Source organism: Heterodontus francisci, unplaced genomic scaffold (genome assembly GCF_036365525.1).
Source record: "Heterodontus francisci isolate sHetFra1 unplaced genomic scaffold, sHetFra1.hap1 HAP1_SCAFFOLD_421, whole genome shotgun sequence".
Taxonomy (NCBI): domain Eukaryota; kingdom Metazoa; phylum Chordata; class Chondrichthyes; order Heterodontiformes; family Heterodontidae; genus Heterodontus; species Heterodontus francisci.
This window is the reverse complement of record NW_027140402.1, coordinates 1,478,405-1,487,820: the sequence shown is the minus strand read 5'-3', so window position 1 is coordinate 1,487,820 and position 9,416 is coordinate 1,478,405. Positions and strand designations below refer to the sequence as shown.

At 42.1% G+C, this 9,416-nt stretch overlaps 1 non-coding gene across 1 annotated transcript; it reads right to left on the bottom strand.

The window, feature by feature from the left end:
• Nucleotides 1–9,080: 9,080 nt before the first annotated feature.
• On the bottom strand, nucleotides 9,081–9,162 carry trnag-gcc (transfer RNA glycine (anticodon GCC)). Its single transcript has one exon. It is a non-coding gene; the product is annotated as a tRNA-Gly (tRNA).
• Between the last annotated feature and the right edge of the window lie 254 nt (nucleotides 9,163–9,416).

Here is a 9,416-nt window from a genome sequence, read left to right as displayed (position 1 = left end):
CCTTCAATGAGGTGGCAGAATTTCTGTTCTCCCATTTTACACAGTCTGTCCTGTTCATGCACCATGTTTTTATCCTCCTCTCCCATTCGCCACAGGATACAGATGACAAGCATCATCAATCTTGCTGTTGAAAAGCATTGGAAGAATCTGGTCACATAGGTGTTGAAACATTCATTTCCTGCCATTTTACAAGTTGGTTGCTTTAAACACAGTACAAGGTACAATCATCTTGAAAAGAGATTCTCTTCAATATCCAATCCAAACTGAATTGCAAACCTGACAGACAAACACAGGAGAACAAATGACAAGTGAACACAAACCTCGTGGAGCTCATTTTCAGATTTATTGCAGTCATCTTACAAAACAAGTGAAAGAATATTCCAGTGAAATGATTTGGAAAGTAGGTGTAACTTTTGTTGGTGCCTTTCTTTGCTATGTTGGTGAAACTTTCTTGCACCTGACTCCTGTTCATGTCTCTGTTTCCTCTATTGCATGAGGAAGGAGGTATTTGATCAGAAATCAACTGGATTGTGTACCTTTGAGAGGGTATTTCTGCACCATCAGGGCTGGAAACAGGAGTGAGTGAAAGACAATGTGTGGAGTTTGATTTTGTACAGAGGGAGAGCATATCTAGCAGGGCTTTGAGATATTGGCCTGGATTTTACAGCCCCAATAGCGGTGAACTCTGAGACTTTCACTGCTATTGAGGGTCTGAACAGCACTGCAACTGCCGGTACATGTACACACTAACACCAGCATCTGGAAGTTGTGGTGGTGAGAAATGTGCTCAGAAGGAGCCACTGATCATAATCGCACCAGCCCACTCTTTAAAGTGACAGGGACCTGTAGTTCAGCAATTTGGGCTCGTTGCCCACAATGTACCCTGATTTTTATCTTGGTTGGATTAGAGCCGGTACCAGCAGGCTCAGAGCCTGCTCGGGAAGGGCTTTTCTGTTGACACAACAGCTCCAATATTCCAGGAAGACACCGGCAGCAGCAGGGGTCAACTTTCAGAGGGAGTTCAGACATTTTAAATGTTGTATTTTGTTTCTTAATTGTATGTAACATTTTAGAATGGCCACATCAGAGTTCTTAAATTTACATCTGACTTTTTATTAACAAGATTGAAGTGCTTTTAAAAGATCTCTAAATGTATATGACTTTTCATCAAAGATTTAGCTGGCTTCTTTGTAAAGACTCGAGTAAGATTGAAATGACTTTTAAAAACTACATCTTATCCTTTAAAATCCTGCTTGCATGTAGATGACATTGGAAGATGGCTTCAGAATAACTTAGACTATCTTTCTAACAGGTACTACAACAGCTGAGGTCCTACTTTCTGTAAAAGCTGGTGAATTACAAAGAAACAATGTACTGAACATTTTATAAACTGTTGATGCAGATGGGATTCAAACTCATACAGGTAAAACAGAAGGAATTAATAATCCATCATCTTAACCTCTCAAACACCACATCACCCAACTTTGTGACAGCAACCCATCACATGTCTGTTTTGCCTCTGTGGAAATTTGGGCAGGACGGTCACCTTCAGCTCAGATCGTGACTGTGCATCCAGATGTGCAATGATGGAAATGTAGCTTCTGTAAGTAAATGAAATTTCCATCACATCAGGTCATGGCCTGTTGGGAATGGAGCGGTGTGAAACATTTCCAGACCATGTCCAACACGTTTCAACTCAGTGTGAAAACCCACCACGGAAAGACTGGAACATACAATCATTTGATCACAGCATGATTAACATCACTCAGACACCTGAACCATTAGGTCACTGACGAAGTCATGATGACTTCGAATTTCTCATGAAATGACAACTGAACTAACTGACTGGAAGAATTGCTTTAACTCCACATGATCAGAGAGGCACAGCCTCAGACCGACTTGGCAGATGAATATTGATTGAATAATTTCTGTGTGAGGAATGTTCCAGCATTATAAACAAGGGGAACATGCTGACTGAGCTGTGTCTTCATCTCTTCTGGGCAGTCGGACAGTTCACCCTTCATTCTGCTCTGATTCACTTTCCCAAAGTGGATCTACAGATTCTCAAATCTGGAGACTGGGTTTTCTTATTTTGTTCCTTTTGATTTTACTTGTTCCTGAATGATAATATATTCGAAACCTCGGATCAACCCTCCCCTTTGCATCGTGTTATAGTCTTGGTTAAAAGAGACACAAAACGACACAAACACTCTGAAGCATACAACACGGTCACACTTTCCTTCAGTGAGATTAATGTTGAGCTGTTTTCCAGGTTAAATGCAACTGCAAACACATTGCTCTCAAAGAAATTGTAGGGGATTGAGTTGCCGTTGAAATATTAGCACTGGACATCTGTACGAGCAGGAACAACCATTGCAAACTCACATCCTTCACAAAGGCAACAACTGAGCTGTTTTCTTTTGTGAATGAAATTCATAAGAAAAGTTAAAGTTCACAAGAAAATGGATGTAAATGATTGATAGCTAAACTTTTGAAGCAAGGATATGAATCCAAGATTTTCTGATTATTAGACAAACACTCGAACCAATTAAGCTGCTGAGCCAGATCACAAGTGCTGTGACAACTAAGGGCAGAGGAGGGCACTCTTTATTCTCATCCCACTTCTCCACAGGTCACAACATCAATGTGAACTTTTCTCACATACTGATACAGTCAATCATATACTCTATTTTTCCCAGAATAGAAGACACTGACGAGGTTTCTTTAATGAACAACAAAATTATCCATTTATTGTCGAACAAGTTTTAACTAGTCATGAGGTAAAGCATAAACACACCGGTGGAAATTTTAAAAGCTCCTTTTTCACCTTGAACAACTTTTAAAGTCCTTTTTTTTTATCTTCGAGCCGCACACACACACACACACCGGATAGCTGAAAAAATAAAAGGGATTTTTTTTTTTTAATTCAAAAACTCTGTGACAGACAACAAAAACCTATTGGGCTGCTTATTTGCACATTTTTGAAGAAATCATCAGATGAGATATGTTGCTCCAAAACTAGAATACAGTCTAACTTCCGAGTATACGTAGACAGGTCACTAGGGTATTTTAGAACAGTTCTTTTCAGAAGGCATTGAGAATTAATTTTAGCAGGCCTTCTTCAAAGACATGTAACAAGATGAATTAACTCAGTGGACTTCGCAGGGTCTTTTAAAGCTTTTCTGGAAAACAAACTGGGTTGTGGTCTTCTCTCCTTCCTTGACGATTCTTCAGGCTAACTTTATCAGCTGCTCACTCCACCAGGTAAAACACACTGACTGCTACAATCAAAGGTTGTGAGTTTTCTGCTGTCTTAGGTTTGCGCTGCTGCTGCCAAGGTTGTCCAATCAAGGGGCATGACTGACTTCACTAACCACATTTCTCCCGGTTACCAGGGTTTCTGTTCTATATTTAACTTGAATCATGTGACAACCAGTAAACATAGTTGCCAAATTGATTCTGTTGGTGCCCTCTTGAAAAAGAACTGGTCCTACATTTATTCAGTTTGATTATGACTTCTTCAAAAAATATTTTTACAAAAGAAACAGAATCACTTGCATAACATCATGCACTTTCCCTGAGCTACAGGTTATTGCAAGTCTCTCTGGCTGTGTTTATTTTAGGTGATTTTGTACTCAGGTTCTTTTGGAATCCATGTGTTTGCAGATCTTTGTGAGTGAGAGATGTGGTAATATGCTTAAAGGATTTCCATGTAAATTATTCGTATCTCCATCTTTCCCCGAACTTTGTACAAACACATTAATCTGGGAATCACACACATCAGGCCGTCAAACCTGTCTGCTAAACATTGAAAGGTGACAGTGTTTATTGTGACGGGGTTCCATTTATGAAGACACATCTTGATGATTCACACATGTAAAAATTTGTAAATTCTGTTCATGACATAATGACATAAATAAACATTTCCTTGCACTTGCCACGCTTGGTGAACATTTTCTCTGCTGATGCCCCCTGAATATATTAGAGAACATGGTGACGAGGTTGAGATAAAAGTCTGTAAATATAGGCATCAAACAGCAGCAGGGACTGCAGTGAACAAGATTTACGTGACATATTTGTGCTTCTATTGGTGGGTGAAATAAGATACTAAACACACAAAATCCTACATTTGAGCTCGCGTAAAAGATTGCTCTGTCGATGGAGATAGCATCAAAGAATGCTCAGGAATTTTGTCCTATGCCAGTGATCGTAACACACTTCAGGGGAACTTAAAAAAAAATGGTAAAATGGGCTTTCACATAACAGATGAAATTTTACACAGAGAAGTGTGAAGTGATACAATTTGGAAGGAAGAATGCCACATAAATGAAACGTTTCAATTCTAAAGTGGGTGCAGGAGCAGAGAGACAATATACACCAATGTTGGAAGGATTGAAAAGGTAGCTAAGAGCAAACAGGACACTTGGCTTTATTAATAGAGGCATAGAGTAAAAACATATAAGATATGCTAAACCTTTATAAAATACTGGGAATGAATGGCCTCCACCTGTACCTCCACAGAAAGCTTCCATTCCAGGTTTACACACACTCGTCAGGATCACGCTCCACAGATTCTGCCCTCCAGGCTCAGACACCCACTTCAGGATCACTCTCCACAGATCCCGCCATTCCAGGTTCAGACACCCACTTCAGGATCACTCTCCATTGATCCCAGCACTATGGGCTCGGAGACCCTCTTCAGAGATCCTAAATCTCCAGACACGGACATCCTTTGAGGACCACTCTCCACAGATTCTGCCCTGCAGGCTCAGACATCCTCTTCAGAATCACTCTCCATACATCCCGCCACTCCACGCACGGATATCTCAATCAGGATCCGATCAAAGAATGTTGCTTGTCACTTATCAGCTCAAGCCTGAATGTTGTTCAGGTCTTGCTGCTTGCAGGCACAGACTGCTTCAGTATCTGAGGAGTTGTGAATCATCAGCGAACATTCCCACTTCTGACTTATGTTGAAGAGAAAGCCATCAATGAAACAGCTGAGGATGTTTGGGCCTAGGACACTGCCCTGAGAAACTAGGTATCCAGTCATGAAAGGTGGAGGACAAATAAATAACGAACCAGATGAGGATGCTCCAAAAACATCCCTATCCTCAATGTTGGTGGAGCCGAGCACGTCAGTGCAAAAGATGAAGCTGAAGCAGTTGAAACCATCTTCAGTCAGAAACTGCTCAGTGGATGATTCATTTCGGCCTCTTGAGGTCCCCAGCATCACAGCTGCCAGTTTTCAGCCAATTTGCTTCACTCCACATAATGGCAAGAAACAGCTGAAGGCACTCGATACAGCAAAGACTATGGGCCCTAACAACATTCCGGCTCCAGTGTAAATCTGAGTTCTTTTTGCCTTCAGTCTGGTTCAGTAAATATACAGCGTCGGATGTGTAGGTAAAATCAATTTCTTAATTTGCGCATTTAGCCAGCTGACTTCCTCTAATGCAACGACACTGTCTCCACCCAGAGTCTGTCTGGTCCACTGGAGTAAGTGAAGTTTTTTGATACAGGTACTACTGTTTATACATTAAGATTCATGCTACACCCCCTTGTTTAACCAATCAGTGCGATACAATTCGACTTCACCCACGTGGTGACATGCAGTACATCTGTTACTGAGGTTACAATACACTCCATTTTCAATACATACTTGTTACTAATAAAATATTGTTTTGTACCAGCAAGATAAAACAAAGCGGACAAGCAAGCTAATTAGCAAGAGCATAGGAATCATCAATAATCATTCTAGTCTCACTCCCTGCATGGGTCATGAGTCTGTCTCTACCTTGTGACAAGTAATTGCGGCGCATCCTGCTATCTTTATTAGGTGTACATTCCTGAGTGTTTCGTGCAGTCTGCAGCTACATCAAGTAGTGGCAGTTCACGAAGATAAGAGGGGCCTAGAACTCCTTATCACTCACACAGGGATGGACATCATTTGATTCACAGGAGTCCATTTGTTCCAAACCACAGGGAGTCACACAATCAGGCCATAAAGAACAGATGTCTTTGCAATTACCAGTGTCGGCTAGTCTTTACAGTCTCACACGCTCTGCCTTTACTTTTAACTATTTCATTGTGGTTTCTGCCACTTAAAATCAAAGCTCAGCAAAGCTACTATTCCTAACTTGGCTATATTTCCCATTAAGCATAGTGCCATGCCTTTCTGCTCACTTCCACACGTGTACTGAAGACTTGTGCTCCAGAACTAGCTGCGCCCTCAGCCAAGCTGTTCCAGTGGAGCTACAACACGGGCATCTACTTGACAATGTGGAAAGTTGCCCAAGTGTGCCCTCTCCATAAAAAAAAATGCAGGACAAATCCAATCTGACCAATTGCCGCCCCATCAGTCTACTATCAATCATCAGCAAAGTGATGGAAGATGTCACCAACAGTGCTATCAATCACCACACACTTAGCAATAATCTGATCATCGATGCTCAATTTAGGTTCTGCCAGGGTCTCTCAGCTCCAGGAAATAATTTAGCAGATAGAGTATAATGTGGGAAAATGTGAGGTTATCCACTTTGGTAGGAAGAATAGAAAAGGAAAATATTATTTGAATTGTGAGAGATTACAGAATGCTGCATTGTAGAAGGATCTGGGTGTCCTCGTACATGAATCACAAAAAGTTACCATGCAGGTACAGCAAATAATTAGGAAGGCAAATGGAATGTTACCCTTTATTGCAAGGGGGATGGAGTATAAAAGGAGAGAAGTGTTGCTACAAATGTACATGGTGCTGGTGAAACCACACCTAGAGTACTGTGTACAGTTTTGGTCTCCTTATTTAAGGAGGGATATACTTGCTTTGGAGGCAGTTCAGAGAAGGTTCATTGGATTAATTCCTGTGATGAAGGTGTTGTCCCATGAGGAAAGATGAGCAGGTTGGACCGATACTCATTGGAGTTGAGAAAAATAAAAGGAGAACGTATTGAGACATATAAGATTCTGAGGGGGCTTGACAGTGTAGATGCTGAGAGGATGTTTCCCCTCGTGGTGGAATCTAGAACGAGGGGACACAGTTTCAGATTTAGGGCTTTTTCATTTAAGAAGGTATTTCTTCTCTCAGAGGGTCATTAATCTTTGGAATTCTTTACCGCAGAGAGCAGTGGAGGCTGGGTCATTGAATGTCTTCAAGATTTTTATCTTCAAGAGAGGCAAGGGTTATGTGGGCAGGCAGGAAAGTGGGGTTGTGGTCATGATCAGGTCAGCCATGATCCTATTGAATGGCGGAGCAAGCTCGAGGGGCCAAATGGCCTACTCCTGCTACTAGTTCTTCCGATCTTCTGTTCTTATGATCTCATTGCAGCTTGGTCCAAACAGAGATGAAAGAGTGGAATTCCAGAGGAGAGGTGAGAGTAATTACCCTTGCGTGAGTGTGGCATCAAGGATCCCGAGCAAAATTGAAGTCAATGGGAATCAGGGGGAAAACTCTGCACTATTGAAGTCATACCTCGCACAAAGCAAGATGTTGTAGTCAGTGGAGGCCAATCATCTCAGCCTAGGACATTGCCTCAGTAGTTTCTCAGGGTAGTGTCCTAGACCCAAACATCCCAGCTGTTTCATTGACGACTTTCTCTTCAACATAAGTCAGAAGTGGGAATGTTAGATGATGACTCACAACTCTTCAGATACTGAAGCAGTCTGTGCCTGCAGGCAGCAAGACCTGAGCAACATTCAGTCTTGAGCTGATAAGTGACAAGCAACCTTCTGGCCACACAAGTGCCAAGCAGTGAACATCTCCAATGAGAGAAAAAGAAAATCTACCTTTTGATATTCAGAAGCATTATCATGGTTAAATCCCCCACCATCAACACCTTGACCAGAAACGTAACTGGATCAGTCACATCTATGCTGTGGCTATAAGCGCAGGTCAGAGATTACGAATTCTGCAGCAAGTATCTCACCTCCTGACACCCCAAATCCTGTCCACCATCTACAAGGCACAAGTCAGGAGTGGGATGGAATACATCCCACTCAACAACACTCAAGAAGCTCAACACCATCCAGGACAAAGCAGCCCACTTGATCGGCACCTAACCCGCCACGTTAAACATTCAATCCCTCCACAACCAGTAAACAGTGGCTGCAGTGTGTACCATCTCCATATGCACTGCAGCAACTCGCCAAGTATCCTTCAACAGCACCTTGCAAACTCGTGACTACTACCACCTCGAAGGACAAGGGCAGCAGATGCATGGGAACTCACTACCTGCAGGTTCCCCTCCAAGTCACTCACCATCCTGACTTGGAACGATATCGCCATTTCTTCACTGTTGTTGGGTCACAATCCTGGAACTCCGTCCCCAATAGCACTGTGGACGTTAGTGCACCATATGGACTGCATCAGTTCAAAAAGTCAGCTCTCCACCACCTTCTCAACGGCAATCGGAATGGGTAATAAATGCTCGCCTTTTCAGCGATACTCACACCCAAGAATGAATAAAAACCAAATCACTCTCCATAGATTCCTCACCATCTGGGCTTGCACATTTACTTCAGGAGCACAGAGCTTTATATCACTGCAACATGAGTTCCAATCTTCATATTCTGTTCACTTTTCACATTATTTTCTACCAGTCCACGAGCTTTTATTAATTCAGTATTCGGGTCTCTGCTCCTCCGCCGTTTCTAACATCTCAGCTCTTACAAAAAACACTCTGATCTATCGTAGGTAGTAGATGACCCCTCATTTTGAACTCCATCTGCCAAAGCATTGCTCACTCAATTAATCTATCAAGAAGATTTGAAAATAAATTTCTTGCCAAAGGATAATTTTCTGCATCTGCTCCCTCGCCATTTGCTTTTCCCATTTGTCTTTCACTTGGTGCAAAGCCAGAGAAAGTAAAGATGGAAGGAAGGAGGGGAGGAAAAATCCTGCTCCGTTTCGTGATCCCTATTCGATCTTCATTCCAGTGCAGTTTGGGTGAAGAATTCCAATTGTCTGTCTCAATTTTAATAAAGTATAACCAATTCTGGAATCACTGTCTGGACATCGACAAGAATAGGTTTCGAGGCTGACTTGACACATAAACTCCCACAACATTATAAAGTTCATAAACTAGCAACACGGATGAGATTTGAACCCACGCGTGCAGAGCACAATGGATCGGCAAACCATCGCTTTAACCTCTCAGCCACCATGTCAGTTGCATAAGTATAGCTGTCACCTTCAGCACAGCTTCTGGCTGTGCAGCGAACTGTGCAATGATGGAAATATTCCTTCTGTCAGGAAATGAAGTTGGGAATGGAGCGGTGTGAAACATTTCCAGACCATGTCCAACACGTTTCTACTCAGTGTGAAAACCCACCACGGGAAGACTGGAACATACAATCATTTCATCACATCATAATTAACATCACTCAGACACCTGAACCATTAGGTCACTGACGAAGTCATG